Genomic DNA, 16,950 nt, shown 5'->3' with positions numbered 1-16,950 from the left:
AAAGGAAATGCCTGGAATATTTAGTGGATGTGGTCATCATGTTTGATTTGATCTCCCCCAATGCAAATACGAATGTCCCACTTCATTTGCATGTGAGTCTTTTCTGCCACAGAGGGAGGGGTGGAAGGGCCAGCTCAAGTCCCCAGGTGATCTCGGATGGAGTGAGGCCTTAGCTGGGACTTAGAGCGGTTGTGCTGGGCCCCAGGTGGCTGGGGGTGTGATCTCTAGGGGCTGCGGAGGGGACAAGGTCACATGCAAATACTTTATCTCAACTGAGCGCAGCTTGGGAAAGACCACGATTTGCTTTTGCAGAAAACCGCTTCGCTGGTACCGCTCCCGGAGAAGGCCATGGGAGGGGAAAGAGTGCTGGGCTTGGAATAGAATTACTCGATTCAAGTTTCAGCTCCACCACTTGCTTGACTTGGATGAGTTTCTCATCTCCTTGGAGCCTCAGTTTTCTCCTTGGTATAAACGGGCTTAAAAATCTCCGCTCCATCAACCTCATAGGGCTGTTGTGAAGAGTCCAGGGGAAAATGCATATGCAAGCTGCTGTCAACTGTCTTACTATTATTGTTTATGTTATTAGGTGAGGAAGCCAAAGAAAGTCAAAAGAGCAAATAGGCGGCAGTTCCGTCCTGAGGTGATTTGAACTCAAAACAACTCATCCAAAAGAAGTCTTTTGGAACTTGTCAAATTGTTCTTAAGAACTTCTGAGCCCCGGGCTTTAGGCCAGAGAGCAGCTTGAACACACTCTGTGGCCTGTGGGAGCCTGCTGCCCTGCCCAGATGCTCTCACTTTCCGCATCTGTACCATGTGGCCTAGACACCCTCTGCAGCCCCTTCTAGTGTGAGGCAGCCTGCTGTCTGGTGCACATTGATCATGCGTTCCAGAGGTTTCGCACACGGCACTGGGCCTTTGCCGGTAGGAACTTCCGCGTTGCTGTAGGCCCAGCCTTTTGAACAGCAGGCCCATCTGCAGCTCAGGTCTACTCTAGCCTAGCCTTTGCTAGAGAACAGGCCAGTGTTGTGGTCAAATGGCATGAGTTCTGGAGGGAGAGCCACGGGCTCCTATGCCACAGTCCGCTAGGCCTCGGCGGAGACAATTCTAGGGTGAGTCTCCCCAGCCCAGCCAGCCCGGAGATCAAATAAACAGAAGGCCACAGACTCAGGACAGTTTCTCAAAGAACCTCCCAATCGGAAGGATCAAAGTATTTAGATGAAAATTTACATATTTCCAATGGGCCTGATTTAAATACACAGGAAACTCATTGTTGACCATTGCAAACCATTTATGAAGGGCTTATGTTTTTTCTTCCATTTGGCTGCTACCAGACCATGAAAGAAACAGGTCTACAGAAACTTCACCTTGACTCCTGTTAGCCTTGCTGCGAGGTTTGACTTCTAGAAGGCTTCCTCATATCCTCTTCATCCTCACGAAACCCAGGATCCAATATGCTGCCCGAGTGACAGAGCAGTTAGAATAGTTGCTACCACGAAAAGCTGAGAGTCTTTCCCTTCTCAGATTTCACTCTTTCAACCTACTGCCCTGCCTTCCATCACCTCCCAGGAGCAGGCCCTCCTCCACCTGACATTCAAAGCCTTCCCTAGTTCATCTGTTCAGTGGAGAACAGGGGAGAAGATGCTGGGCTTTAGATCTAAGCAGATTTGACTTGGAATGCCAGCTCTATCTTATACGTGACCTTACTATACTTTTCCTTCTGAGCCTCTGTTTTTTCATATGTCTAATAATGCATCATGGAGCTGTTGTGAGGATCGAAGAGAATCTAAAACAGAGTGGATATATGTGTATGTGTAACTGATACACTTTGCTGTACAGCAGAAAGTAACTCAACATTGTAGATCAGCTGTTCTCTAATAAAAATTTAAATAATAATGATAAATACAGAGCATCTGGCCCAGCACGTGACCATCGCAGCTGCTCCGCCGTCAGTGGCTGTGAACACTGTGACTCTGTCGTGCGCAATTTGGCCCCAACCTGCCCTCCAACTTTTCATCTCATCCCTTCCACACTCCCTGTGCTCCAGCCAGATTTAGTCTTTGCTGTTACCCTAAGGCTCTCTGAGCCTCTGCTTTGACTTCATGACTTAGCTTATGCCCATCCCTTTACCTGGCACATCTTCCCCCTTAGATTCACCTGTCTAAAATCAAACATTTATTTCAATAGACTCACCAACCATAGAAAACAAACTTACGGTTACCAAAGGGGAAAGGGGGGAGGGATAAATTACGAGTTAGGGATTAACAGATACACACGCCTATATATTAAATAGATAAATGACAAGGTCCTACTGTATAGCACAGGACTATATTCAGTATCTTGTAATAACCTATAAGGGAAAGGAATCTGAAAAATATCTATATCTGTATCTATCAATATGTCTGAATCTATCTATAGAGAGATTACATAGATTCAGATACAGATATGGATGCCTGAATCACTTTGCTCTACACCTGAAGCTATCACAATATTGTAAGTAAACTATACCTCAATTTAAAGCAAACAAACAAACCAACCTATATTTCAAGTCCCAGCTCTGGACCCTCAGCTTGGTAGGATCGTTTTACCTCTGCGTCCCTGTAGCCCTTCAGCCCTCTCATGGTGCCGATCATGGATCCCGCCCAAAACACCACTATCTCAAGCCTCGTACTCGGTGCTGCAGTGTATCGTGGCTCAGACTCTGTAGCTACCTTCAAGGAGCTCAGTCTGTTGAGGAAGCAGAGCAACGGGGCCCCTGCTAGCAGCGTATCTAGGCTTGGATCCTAAGCAGCTGCCTCATGCTCGCCTACCTACAGACAGACCCACAGGTTGCTCATCAAGGACCCCATCTTCCCGTGTTGCTTTGAAGCTTCTGATTCAGACAGGTCGAGCCGGGCCAAGGACGGGGAGATAATCGAGGTGGAAATGAGAGCTAAGACTTCTGAGTGAGAGAGACCTGGGTCATAACCCTGCTTCTTCCCCCCTTACTAGTGACTTGTGACCCTGGGCCAATCACTTCACCCTTCCGTGGAGTGTTTCCGGGGCGTGAATGGGAAGGGCCAGGCCCGGGGTGGGACACATGGTGGGTACTCCATAAAGGCTCATTAGCGAGCTAGTGGTACTTGTCCTACCACCATAGAAAGTACTGCGGCACAGATGGACTTTTCTTGGGTCCCAGTCAAGGGAACTTGTATCTAGAAGTGCCAAAGTACGCTTTCGCAGTGAAGCCTGCCCACGAGGCTACCCTGAGACGCGGGCCCTGAGGAAAGCAGTTCAGAGAGGCCCCAGTGGCTAGACGTAGCGGCTGTTCCTAAGGATGTGTTGACATGAGGTCAGTTTGTGATGATCTCACTTAGTGCTCTGGTGAAAGCTGGCCACTGGGATGTCATTGGTGTGTAAGGAAAACTGTGTCTCTTCCAGGAAGAGCTGCCTGTGACCAATGTGATTGGGTGGTGATGGGGGCCAATGAGGAAGGTTTGGTGACAGGTGCCCTGTTGCATCTGACACAGGGATGAACTCGGCACAGCCCCCACTTAACACTTAGTGCTATGTCCTCTGTGTGTCCCTGGGCAGAATCCTGGGTGGGACTCAGTGGCGGGCTAGGCCGTGTCCTTGGAGGCAAGGAGACAGCTGGGACTGAGAAGGCCCGGCAGTCAGAGTGGTGAGGCAACGTGGGTGTGGCTTCCGCAGGTACTGGCCTCTGAGGTGGGGCTCATCTTGCGGGTCAGCGTGGCAGTGGGAGCCTGGCGACCCTCGAAGTCTGGGCTTGGAGGTATACTGCCAGACGCGGAAACTTTTGCAGCAAAAGTCGGCCGGCAGCTGGTGGGGAGAGGGGCTGTCTGTCACCTCTGTGGAGGGACCAGACAGAAGCCAGGCAGGGAGACAGGACCCGATCCCAGCACACTGGGGCTCAGTGCAGGGCTCCAGGTCCAGCGAGGGCTGACGTACTCAGCAGGGAACCTGAGGCAGAAGCTCATCTGTGTGGACTGGGCCAGTGTGGTTGGGATGGGGACAGGCCGGGGCTGTGCGGAGAGGCCCAGGGCCTGGCTGTGAGGGCCACGTGCTGGCAGAGACTGATAGATCGGCTGACCCAATTCCCTCTTAGCTCTTTGTTTATTTTCACTTGGACACCCTTTTAAATGTGACTTGGCTACATTTTTCCTCATTCGTTCAACCAATATTTGCTTACTGGGCAGCCGCTCCCGTGAGGCCCTCTCCTGTATTCTGAGCAGACTAGTGACACTGAGACCGTGGCTCTCTCCTCGGAGGCCTCCCTCTGTCCACCGGGGTTGGCAAGGACGATGAGAGTCTGCACAGGGCAACACGGGAGTCCAGCAGTCTTCTCAAATGCAAAGTGTAGGAAATTCTAGACTCCTCACAAGGACTGGTTTGATTTGATTCTCACAGCTGAGACCAGAGCCTCGGGGGAAATAGAGCAGAAATGGCCAACTTCATTTGGGGCCCAGGAGTTTTCTCCAAGTTAGCAGCAAAGCCTCATGGGAAAATGAAACTCCCAGGGAGGCTTAGGCACCTTCTCCCTCTGGGATGAGGTGGCGTTTTCCTGCAGAGAAGGATATGTGAAGGCCCTAGATCCTCCTGGGACCAAAGATTTCCCTTCTGATGATCCAGGGACTCGGATTTTATTTTGAAATGGGATGAAGAATGGCAAGCATGGCTTGCCGGGGAGTGAGAACTTCAGCCCCTGGAAATTCAGGAGAGGACAGAAATGCCCTGCGGCTGGGGCCCCGTGGAGGAAAGGCACCACCATCCCCTCCCAGAGAGGATGGTTCCAGCGCAGGAAATTCACCAAAGGCAATAATAGGAGTCACTAGTGGGAACGGCTGTTTTGCTTTTAAAAATGTTTCGACAGGTGTCGGGAGGAAAATGACACTGTGCCAGAGCTCAGGGCTCAGAAAAGAGGAGGCAGCTCTCAGTGCGCTTTCTGGCCTCCTTCCATCCTAAAATGGCCTATTTTCTACATAGAATAAGAAAATGCCCTTGTCCCCCACTTGCTCCCTCCCTCTCTCATTTTGTTCCAGTTTCATACAGCCATTGTGACGAGCAGCCGTGGTACAGCCTCGGGAATCACATGTCCACCTCTACAGCCACCTGCTCTTAGCGTCTTCCGCTAGCGACCCACCCAGGCCCATTTACTTGGCTGGAAGGACTGTGAGTGCCACCTCATTCCTGGGCCAGTGCTGTTATTTGTACACTTCCAATCGCTAATCCTAGGAAAGACCGGGATTCACAAAATCCCTCTGAGGCCAACGTTCTCTCTTCTGTTATCACTATGGTTTTTTTTCTTTTTTTGCAAAACGGATTTTTTTTTCAAAATGTAACAGTAATTCTTTAATACTAAGTTGTTTTGTTTGTTTTTGTTGTTGTTGTTTACACATGAACAGAGGGGCACCTGGGACCGCAAAGACTAGGACGTCTTAAAGGCCAGTGGCACCAGACTGCGCCAGCGTCTCGACATGTGCACACACAGTTGTTGATTGCAAAGCAAAGTGCCAGGCTCAGCCCGCAGCACAGAGCAGACCGATCCCCATTTTCCCCCAATTCAGACTGGGAATAAGGACAAAGTAGACAATTAGAAAATTATTTTAAACATGTAAGAAATTCCTCTAAAGTAATGTGACTCATTTGTGTTCATCCTGGGGTGATGGAAAGATTGACAAATTTGGAGGCAGAAAGTCTATGTTCAACTCTCCCCTTTGCCATGGACTAGCTGTGTGACCTTGGGAAAGCTGGTCACCCTCTCCAGTCCTTCATTACATCATTAGTAAAGGGATGGTAAAGCATCTAGCCACAGGCTTGTTCAGGATAAAATGAGGGAAGGGATGTGGCAGTACTAGAAAGTGGCCACAGGCTCACCATCATCAAAACCCCCATGAGGAGCTGTAAGTGGGTACTCCGTGCTCATAGCATCTGTGGGACTTGTCTTGAGAGTCTGCCTTTAGAGCTGACCAGCCAGTCCCAGAACACCTCTGTATCACTGGAGCCAGTCCCAGAACACCTCTGTATCACACCTCTGTATCACTGGAGGATAATTACTGATTATCAGTAACCCAAAAGACTTTCTGAGAGAATATGGAGAAAGGTGGATGGTTAAACCAGGAAAGGCTGGATTGGGCTACAAAGGGTGGTATACTTCACAGTCTCCAAGGGCCACCTCTACAGCCCCACAGGGTCTGAACAACAGCAGCTACGAGAAAGCGTGTAGAGCCTCTCGAGGGACAACTTTGAAGGGAGACATTTCCTCGATGGCCTAAATTCTGGCTCCTCTGCTTTAAAAAAAAAGTCTCATTATCATGATTTCCAGTATAAAAGAGCGTCCATGTAAATGTCGAGTCAGTTGCATCCTGGGAGCCTCCCTTTTTCAATTGACTGAGGCTACTGGAGAATCCATAGTCTGTAGGACTGCTTCCAGTTCTATGTTCCGGTTATGATTCTGCTTCTGGGAACATGGGTGTGATGATAGGAGCTTGCCTCGGTAGTGCTCACAGCAGGATACTGGAAATAAGAGGAAACACTTATAGAGCCTTACTCTTCCCACGAGGTAGGCACTGTCAATTATCCCTATTTTACAGATGAGGAAACTAAGGAACAGAGAGGTAAAGTGATTTGCCTAGGGTCACACAGCAGCTAGGAAGTGGTAGAGCCAGGATGCAAACTCAGGGAGACTGACGCTAGAGTCCATGGAAGGGGACTCTGTTGGAAGGGGTCTTGTGAGCTGAGTCTTCCAGAATGCTCTTATCCAACAGAACTGATGAGAGCACCAGTTGCCCAGGGCAGGATCTCTCTTTGTCTGAGTGCTGCCACTTGGCTCTCAAAAATACAAGAGCTCTGAGGGGGGTATAGTGCATTGAGTGCTGTCCCCCCACAAAAAGATACGTCTGCCCAGAACCTGTGACTGTGATCTCATTTGCAAAAAGTGTCTTTGCAGATGTAATTAGTTTAAGGATCTCAACATGAGACCATCCTGGATTTAGGATGGGGCCTACGTCCAATGACAAGGGTCTTTATGAGACAGCAGAGGAGAGACACACAGAGAAGAAGGCAATGTGAAAACGGAGGCAGAAACTGGAGCAATGCGACTACAGACAAGGAAAGCCAAGGACTGCTGACAGCTGCCCAAAGCTAGGAGAGTGCCATGGGGCAGATTCTACCCCAGAGTGTGGTCCCGCTGACACCTCGATTTGGGACTTTTGCCTCCGTAACATGAGAGAATACATTTCTGTCGCTTTAAGGCACCTGGTTTGCAGCAATTTGTATGGCAGCCCTAGGAAATGAATACAGGGAGTGAGCCCCCAGGAGGAGTCTCGAGGCACCATTGCTCCTCAAATTGAGGTCAGTGTGGGGGTGGGTAGCAATACTACCGACCCTTTGGAAGTGTCCACAAGAGTGGTAGAAGGTGAACTCGGCTCTTTCCGGGTCCACAGCCCTCTCCACTCAGAGGCTTCCAGCCCAGTGCACAGAGCTGCTCAAGAGGGGCCTTGGTTCCCGGTGGTATCCAGGAAACCCCAAGAGTGGCCAGTCATAATGGCCCTCAAGAGGGCTCCTGCATTCCGCTTAATTTACCTTTCAGCTCGCTTGAGCTGTATTTCATCCCTTCTGGCGTATTTTGTTTTGTACCTTGTAAAGGGGATGGGAAGGGAGAGAGGACGGAAGAGAAGTGTTTGTTTGCTGGACATTTTGACATTACTGGCATTGGTATTGCTCTTGCCTGGAGACAGTTTGGGAACACGGGTCTTCCATTAATATTCTCAGGATCTGAGGACAACAGAAAGTAGAATGGCCACCTAGTAAGTTCAGCCATCCTTCCCAGGCTCCATGGTTCCCACTCAAAGACTGAGCAGGTGGGAGCTGCTGGGTGGTTGGAAATAACAAAAAGATGGCGGAAGGGCCAGGGATTGAAGCCCAGACGTCTGGGTCTCAGCTCGGGCTCCTCTCCCTGGACGCGCGTATAGGTTCTTATGAGGTCCAAAGCTCTTAGGTCACACTTGAGAAAACCGGCCCAGAGGGAAGCAGGGACTCGCCCCAGGCTGCACGCCGTGCTGTCTGCCAAGCTGAGGCTGAGAAGCAGGCGCTTTCCGGCCTGTGTTGCCAGGCAGGCTTAGATCCACTTCCTGGTCATCATAGAATCCAGGAGTGCGGCAAGCCTCCTAAATGATTTTTCTAGCTGTAAGTTCTCTGTCCCTCTCCAGATCCTCCGGCCTAGTGCCCTGCTGTTCCCGGGGCACTGTGACCACATTCCACTTAATTATTTAGGTCCCTGCCTTGTCTCCTCTGCTAGACCACAAGGCTCAAGGTCGGGTCCTGAGCCTGGTGTGTGTCTGTTTTCTTCCGGCTCCTTCGGGGGCCCAGCCAGGGCCTGGCATAGAATAGGAGTTCAGCGCATGTTTATTGAATGAATGAAAGAATGAGTGAATGAATAAATGAATGAAAATGGATATGGTAACAGTAGAAAGTCTTCTGTGCTAAACTACATACTAAGAGTGAATTAGAATGGATTCATTTTTATATTAAATGACATTAGCATTTCAGATTTTAGCAGAGAAGAAATTGTAGACAAATTCCTGCATCCTCATTCCCCAGTGATGGCTAACCCCCGAAGATTTAAAGGAGAAACAGTAACCGAATGTCAGTCTCTTTTTCTCTCCTTCTCCTTCGCTGCTTAACGGAGCTGTGATACTACGCATGCTATGAAATGCATTTTCTGTCATTTCAAACCTCATACACGAATCCATAAAATTAACTGCTAACCTTCTCCCCTTCTTTCTTCCTTGCTCTGGCATCGTGTGGTTAATGCACCCTTGACCACATTTGAAAAGCAAAGTGCGCTCAGTGGCATGAACCCACCCGGGGCTACCTAGCTGGCTTCATGGATGTGTGTTAGACAGCTCTACTGCGGGCAGGGTGCGCAGGGCCCGGGGCGGACCTGGGCTCCGGGCCTGGCAGCTGTGGGTGTGGCAGGCTGGACGTGGGAGGCCCTCAGTGAGGCCTCAGAGCAGGAAGAGGTGCTGACCGTGGGGGAGTGGCTTGCCTCATGAAAAGGCCTCTCTCAGGGAGGCCAGGCAGGAGCGAGGACCCCGTCCCGGAAGCTCCACTGGGGCCGGGCCAGTGGGGGCCACGTACGGGGACTCATCCCTGGGTTTCTGCGTGACCATGGTCTTTGGTAAAGCAGGTTCAAGGCAAGCCTGCTGTTGGAGAGGTGGTAGTGGGGAGCCCTGGGCTCCCCCCATTGCATCGCTCTGAGATCTTGGGCAGGTTACTCCGTGTCTCTGAGTTCAGTTGCCTCTTCTGTAAATGCAGGCGGTAGCATCCCGTCCCACAGGAGGCTGAGCTCTGTGTACTTGCCACAGACCGTGGCCCACACGAGGCGCCCTACGTGTGAGTCCTGGTGTGCGGACAGTGGAAGACGGTGGAGGTGTCGTCGTAGTGTGTTGACAACAGCTTTGTGTGGATGACTGCCCTTCTCTCGGCCTGGAAACGGGCTCTGAGAGGTGAGGGGCCTTGCTCAGGGTCCAGTGAAGTGACAGAGGCCACGGAAGCCAGGTGCCCAGCGCTTCCTCACTTGCCCCTGCCCCATCCAGGCCATTGAGAAGAGCAGAAGTGAAGCCAGGGCTGCAGCCCGCTGTGGAGGGCAGGTTTTCCTCAGAAGGGGCTCTCTGCAGGCTGTCAGTGAACTACGTGGACCGTCAGCCAGCAAGATGTCATGGCTGGGACTGGAAATTGTGTTTGCTCGAAGAAGGGGAAAAAGAAAGGGAAAATTATACCTCGCAGACCTTCGATGTCAGATTGACTTAAACCAGCCAAGCAGCTGGCTTATCACGTTTTTCGGCCATGCTGGCCTTCCTAGGGAAGGGGGTTTGGAAGCATTTTCTAGGTGAGAAGAAACCAGGAGGGGGGTCTAGAGCGGGGAGGGGAGGCACGCAGCCCTCGGGCGAGGAGACGCGGGGTTTTGTGTCTTCCAAATATCCAGTAGGTTACACGTGCATCTTCCAGAAGCACGCCAGGCTTTTTGTCTGGTATTCAAGGCGGGGTTCTTCTAAGGAGATCAGTCAGGGCAGGTTGAAAGTGGGGGAGGGAAAGGCCAAGCAGGAGGGAGGCCATGCTGTCAGCCCGGTGAGAGAGACTTAGCCTGTGCGCCCAGAGGGCAAGGGCTGGCCCCTCCCAGGCCCCTCCTCTCTCAGGAGGCGTGATTTCGTGGGCTGTTCAAGGAACCGAGGCAAGTCAGGTCTGAGCAGCCTAGTCGCCTCCTCTTGACTCTGGTACGTTCTCCAGCCTCCCTGCCTCAGTTTCCTCATCTGCACAGGCGTCTAAATCAAGCGCCTGTGGTTCTCAGTAAAGCAACTAGACAGAGGCGTGGGAGCACAAGGAAGGCCCTGGCCTCAGGCTGACCCTCTCGGCTGTGAACTTAACTTGGGGAAAAGGAGGTGACCTTGGCTGGTGACCCAAATATGTTGAAATGAGGGGGAAGCCGGCCCAGGGCTGGCATCTGGCTTGTCCCACTGGCGCAGCAGCCTTGAAGTTCCCTGGTCCTCCATCCTCACCACAGGGAAGCTCCTCTGGCCTTGACGTTCACCTGCCCTCCCAGAATGCGGTGGCCAATCCATTTGTCATGGTGCCACAGCCTTTAAGGCACATGGTTAACCTTTGCTTTTAATTCCTCTGAGCGCTGAGGAATGGGTTGGGAGTGAGACCCATGGACACACTTCAGGCTTCGTGCGTTCTGTGTGTCCTCTCTGATGCTGCAGGTGTCGGGGAGCTGAGAGGTCCCTGGACGGACGCTACTTTCTGTCTTTCTGTCAAATCCAGACAGAAGAGCACTGACTGCCCTGACTTTCCGAAAGCTGCAGAAGGCACCTGACACCGCCAGGATCACGGAGGGGCCCATCAGTTCCCAAGTCCTCTGCCCGGCGCGGTGCAGGACTCCCCTCTCCAGGTTGGGTTTCTATCGGAATACCTCTAAGGACATGCTCCCCCGGCTTCCAGTGGCAGCCTGCTCCAGGCTCAGGCAGTGCCAGTTGTGTGGAAGTTTCCCTTTGAGCTGCACTTCTCTCTGAAATGTCTACCCACCAGCCCCGGTCCTGTCCTCTGCGTGCACTTGCCCGTGACAGCTCTGGCCTAAGCTGTGGACTCTCATCTTCTTTTCTCCAGGTTGATCGATCGTCCACTCCTCTTCCGTCATGATTCCAGGACCCTTCACCAGCCTGTTCTCCCTTCTGTTCACTTCTTGTTTCTCTCCACACAGCTAATTCTGTAACCTGTTTGGAATAAATTGGATTGTTCAAGGAGAGGTAAAGATCTGAGTGGATTTCCCCTTGTATTCGCATCCGGGTTCCCCTGGAGCACTTGCTAAATAAACTTTCATTTCCCCGAGGTTCTCTTTCACCTGGTTTGGTGCTCTTTCTAAAATAGTTTCATCCATGGCTTTACTTTCCCTTGTTTCCTTCAGACTCTGTAGCACTTTCCTATTGCTACTGTAACTAAGTACCACACACTTTGTGGCTTAAAACAATACACGTTTATTATCTAACCATTTCCGAGGCCAGAGTCCAAAATGGGTCTCACTTGGTTAAAATCACGGTGTGGGCAGGGCTGCTTTCCTCCAGAAGGTTCTAGGGGAGAGCTGGCCTCCTGGCCTCTTCCAGTTTCTAGAGGCCTCTCCCATCCCTTGGCTCACGGCCCCTTCCTCTGTCTTCAAGGCCAGCGACAGAGCATCTTCAAATTTCAATCTCTCCCAGCCCTCACTCCCTGACTCTGCTTCCATTATGACATCTTACTCTGACCCATTTTTCTTACTCCCTCTTTCACTTACTAGGAACCGTGTGATTCCATTGAACACACCCAGATAATCCAGAAACATCTCCCCATCCAAAGATCTTTTTTTTTTTTTTTTTTGGCTGCGCTGGGTCTTCGTTGCTGCGCGCAGCTTTCTCTAGTTGCGGCGAGCGGGGGCTGCTCTTCGTTGCGGTGCGTGAGCTTCTCACTGTGGTGGCTTCTCTTGTTGCAAAGCACGGGCTCTAGGTGCACGGGCTTCAGTAGTTGTGGCACGTGGGCTCAGTAGTTGTGGCGCATGGGTTTAGTTGCTCCGCGGCATGTGGGATCTTCCCGGACCGGGGCTCGAACCCATGTCCCCTGCATTGGCAGGCGGATTCTCAACCACTGCGCCACCAGGGAAGCCCCAGAGATCTTTAATTTAATCACATCCGCAAAGTACATTTTTCCATTTAAGGTAACATATTCGCAGGTTCCAGGGATTGGGGCATGGACAACTTTGGGGGGCGGTCATCATTCTGCTACCACAGACTCCTGCTGCAAAGCCATGGCGTCAGCAGTTAGCAGGATGAGTTTCGTTGAGTGTGGATAGAGTCATGTGGGGCTCCCATCCCTTCGTGCCCACCCGGGGCCCCGGCCTCCACTCACAGAGGGGCGCTGCACTACCGGGGGGAGGGGCGGAGTGCACGCAGCTCCCCGCACAGAACAGCCCCACGTGCGGTATTCGAAGCATCTAGTTCCCAGGAACTCTTCTTTTAGGTCCCTTCTGGGCCTGGCATGAATAAGAATTTGGTGAATGAATGACTGGCTGAAGAATGACCTGCTGCTCCGCCCACCGTGTTCACAGGACCTTCATACGGCACCGTCCGCACATGGCAGTGGTCCGTGCAGAGACAGCCGGTGGCGCCCCGAGTGCACGTGTTCAAGCCCAGGCTCCTCAGGCCGGCCTGTGTGAGCCCGGCTTACGGGAGTCTCACCGGACTTATCCACGAGCCCTGCCCTCTGGCCCCACTAGACTGACAGGAATAACGGCCAGTTCTGAGGGCTTTCCCTGTCTGAGCTCAGTCCGCACACAGCCCTGCACGCAGCTACTCTGACTGTCTCCATTTTACGAGGAAGGAAACAGGCGTGGAGCAGTTACCAGGCCCACGGTGAGTGAGCAGCGAGCACGGCCCACGGTTTGCACCACTGTGTTACACCACCTCTCAAAATCCCCTGTGCTGCTGTCCTGTGTCCTCCGGGCCTTCGTCCTTGCTGCTCTGACCTGAGCCAGTTTCTCGTTCAAGCCTGGCTCCTGCCCTCGCCACCCCTCCTCCACCCCGACTCTTCTCACGTCTTACCTCCGCAGTCAGTGCACCTTGCGGGGTTCCGGACGGCAGCGTGGGCCGCTCCCGTGCCGGGATGTCTGGGCTCAGCTCAGGGGCCCCATGGATGCTGCAGTTCTTACATCTCAGAGCCCCATGACCTGCTGGGCTGACTCAGTGCAGGCCCCACATGATGGGGGGCAGCTGATTCTCGACTGAGCTCCACGCACTCCGCACCCGAGAGGGAACACTCTAGATGAGAGGTTCTTAACCCTTGGTGTGTCACGGGACCGCTTTGAGGCTCCGATGAAAGCCATGGGAGCTTCTCCCCAGAAAAAGACTCATGCACACACATGTGGGTCTTCTATGGGGGTCCCTGGCACTCCTGGAAATCCATCTGGGGCCCCTGGTTAAGAAGCCCTCCCCGTGGAAGGAAAGCCGGCCTCACAGAGCCGCTCGTGGGTACCAGTCATATTGCCAGGGCCTTGCAAATCCATTGTCTCATTGAACCCTCCCAGCTGCCTGGGAAGCAGGCCTTCCACCACCTACCCTAAGCCACACAGCTGGGAAGGGGGTGTGGGCACGGTCAGCCTGGCCCCCAGTCTCTAGAACCCTTGGTTCCCCCAGGCTTTGCGTCAGAAGCTGACAGGCCATGGGCACGGGCCCTTCAGGTGAGGAATTGGCTACAACAGGCCGGTAGTGCCCCCGGCTGCCTCCTCAGAGCTCTGGGACGGAATCTGGGAAGCAACTCTGGTTGCTGACCAGCATCTTGGGGACTCCGAGCCTGAGCTCTGGCCTGAGGGTAGAGCGGCTGGGGGATGGGCTGGCGTCAAGCCTGTCAGAGCAGAGGGGCCCGGATGCTGGGAGGAAGCAGATAGTGGCCAGAATGGGATTTCCTGAGGTGCCTGCAAGGTCAGGGGGAGGGCTTGAAGCCAGGGCGGACCCTGGGGCCTCACTGGGAGGCAGCTCTCTCGAGGACACACGACTGCCGGAGGGATGCTGCGGTACGGTCCGCCAGGGCCTGTGGACTCTGGAGGTAGTGGAGCCAGCTTGGCGGCATCGGAGGAGGTCAGAGCACTGGGCAGGCTGCAGGGCCCCCCAGGCTCAAGCGCTGTGAGGTCTGGGTCAGGCTCTGTCGCCAGCTTCTTGCCGACTTGGGGTCATCCCTTCTTGGCACTGGCTGCGGGCCTCTACCTGTCCAATAACTAGGCCATCTCCCGGGGCCCCTCCCTAGTTGTGACGTCTGAAATTCTCGGATCTCTGTCCTTGCTTCTGCCGGGGACCAGGGACCATCCTGACTTCCTGAGCCACGAAGGAAGTTATCTGTGACGGAGCGAGAGTACATCATTGTCAGTTCGGCGGTCCGTGTGCCGGCCCTGGGCTGGGTGCTGAGGCTCCGGTGGGGAGGCCCACCCTGCCCCTGTCTTGGGGGCTCCCAGCGGGGCTGGGACAGCTGGCCCGTGAAACAAGCATTGAGCAGCTGCCTGCGCACCTTGATCATCTCTGTAACGTGCGCAGGAGCTGGCCGTTCCTGATCTGAGTGGGGAGACAGCCTGTCCCTCCGTCGGGAGTGGCACGGACAAGCAGCCCGAGCAGACAGGGTGAGGAGGCGCCGCGTGACTGTCATTCCCGCTAGGGGCTCTCGGGCCGTGAGGCTGGTGTGAGATCAGTGTTCAAGCAGTGTAACTTGCAAAGCTCTTGTGGGGCTGGAGTGAGAATTTCTTCCCATGCCCGGAGCCTGGCCAAGGCAGACGCTCCACAAATGGTAGCTCTTACAGCTCCATTTTACAGACAGGACAACAGAGGCCCAGTGAGGTTTACAATTACTTGTCCAAGATCGCAAAGGCACTTACCGGCAGAACTTGGATTCTCACCCGGGGTGGACCGGCTGCCAACCCACACACGTTTCCTCATGCCACTTGACTCTGCATTAGTTTTGGCTGGTTCTGAAATCAAAAATCTCTCGTTTGAATGAAAAATTTGCCAGAACCATTAATTGTCACGAATATATGTGGGTCGCGAGCAGTTCCCCAAGAGACACTTTTGGCCAGCCCTGGCCTCTGAAAGCCCTTGTCTATGCCCAGCTTGAAGCTGGTGCCAGACTTCTGGGTAGGATGGACTTCCACTGCACGCGCACACACACACGTCACCCTGCTCCCTACCTTCTCTCCTTAGCAGAGTGAGATGCTCATTAGCTGCAGTGCTCTGCCCACAGCCAAGGTGGCTGGCTCGGGATGGGGACACCAATTCCCATCTGGCTCCTTCCTTTCTGTCCTCCGTGGTACCCGAGGCCCATGGGCTCCCTCATTTCTTAGGGACATCACTGATGGCCCTAACCCCAGCCACAGCGCTGGTCAGGCAGCCACAGCTGAGGGTTGGGAGAAGCCTCTGCGGAGCATGGAGGGGAGGAGTAAGGGCCCAGCCCTCTGCCCCAGCTCTGTTCCCAACTCATGGCCTGAGCTTGGGCAAGGCCTTTCTCTATCCTGGGCCTTGGGGTGTGCCTGTGTAAACCCAGGGGCTTGGACGGGAGCAGTGGCACCCAAACCGTGTTCTCTGGCATTCCCAGGGTGGCAGCTTGGGGGAACAGGGATGAGGCCAAGAATGGGGCTTCTCCAAAGAAGACTCTTCTTTAAAAGATCGGAAGCCACTGGACTGTATGACCTCCGAGGGCCTTTCCATCCCTGACATCCCATGATCGTGTGTGTGTGTGTGTGTGTGTGTGTGTGTGTGTGTGTGTGTGTGTGTGAGAGGGAGAGGGCGTGACTTGTTCTGGCATGTTTGTAGATTACCCGTGTGCTGGGGATGTGTCTTCTCCCCTGAACCTCCTGACTAGGATTGCCAGTCCCCAAACCCCCCACGGTCACCAGCACATTACCGTGGATCTGATCTTCATAACCCTTATCATGAAACTATCGTTCATAACATTTATTATGAAATCATTATGTATTCATGGACTTTTTTTCTCTTCCCACCTAGAATGCCTGTTCTCAGAGCACAGGGCCTGTGGCTGCCTTGCCCGCCAATTTGTCCCTGGTGCCCTGCAGGCTGGCTACTCCATAGTTGCTGTTGAGTCAATGACTGTATGAGTCAGGTGTGCCTCTCTGAGTTTGGGAGGGATGGAGGGATCCTGGGTAAAAGGGAAATCAGGGGACTGCTCTCAACCTACCGAACCTGACCTTGGCCTCAGTCTGAATCCCGAGCCAGTCCCTAGTCCTGTTGCTGCCTGCTCCCTCAGGGGAAGTTTCCATTGGCTGAGAGAGCAACAGGCAGAGGTAGCAAGCAGGAAGGCAGAGGAGGGAGGTAAAGGGGAGAAACTTTGCCCACTCACCCCCCTGCCATTACTTAGCTAGGAGTCCGCCATTGGACTTTCTTCTTTAGCCAGTCTCAAAAGCTGTGATGAGTTTGGGGGTCCTGTGGCTTCAGCTTGGGGGGGGCACACCCAGCCTGTCTGGGCACCAGCTCCCGGGCCACTGTCCCAAGAGGTGGCCTTCCTGCTTTAGAAGAGCCTTCATCGTGCTGCCTGGGTGGGCACTGTGAGCAGCACTGCCGAGTTGAGATCCCGTTAACGAATGCAACACGGGCTTCTGACTTGCGCCGTTTCCGTTCAGACTAACACGGCCTCCACAAATAACTGATCAGACTGCTAGACGTGTGCAGGGCCTAGGGAAGGTTCCAGACAAGCGTCCTTTCCAAGCTTCCTGCCGGCAGCCCTGGAAAGGGCAGGAGAACACTGTGCTTCCAGTGCTTTCTCTACAGATGCTATCAATGAGTCAGTGGGTAGAATTTGGGCCCTTTCGGTCACAAGCTGTGAGGCCAGCCAAGCTCATCATGTTTGCCTTCCCCAGAGCGTACTCGTGGAGGCTGC

At 53.3% G+C, this 16,950-nt stretch overlaps 1 long non-coding RNA gene across 2 annotated transcripts in view; it reads left to right on the top strand.

Annotated features, from left to right (window-relative positions):
- Nucleotides 1-11,467, top strand: part of LOC109550584 (uncharacterized) — a 143,129-nt gene extending 131,662 nt beyond the window's left edge. The window contains exons 17-18 of one of the 2 annotated variants that reach the window (XR_012329351.1): nt 10,758-10,945; nt 11,161-11,467. This is a non-coding gene — a long non-coding RNA (uncharacterized lncRNA). The remainder of the gene's footprint in view (nt 1-10,757; nt 10,946-11,160) is intronic. The other variant, XR_012329352.1, reaches the window with a different exon arrangement.
- The last annotated feature ends 5,483 nt before the right edge of the window (nt 11,468-16,950 follow it).

The sequence above is a fragment of the Tursiops truncatus genome, chromosome X (assembly GCF_011762595.2).
Source record: "Tursiops truncatus isolate mTurTru1 chromosome X, mTurTru1.mat.Y, whole genome shotgun sequence".
Classification (NCBI taxonomy): domain Eukaryota; kingdom Metazoa; phylum Chordata; class Mammalia; order Artiodactyla; family Delphinidae; genus Tursiops; species Tursiops truncatus.
Note: the sequence above shows the minus strand (reverse complement) of the source record. Positions and strands in the feature narration are given on the sequence as shown.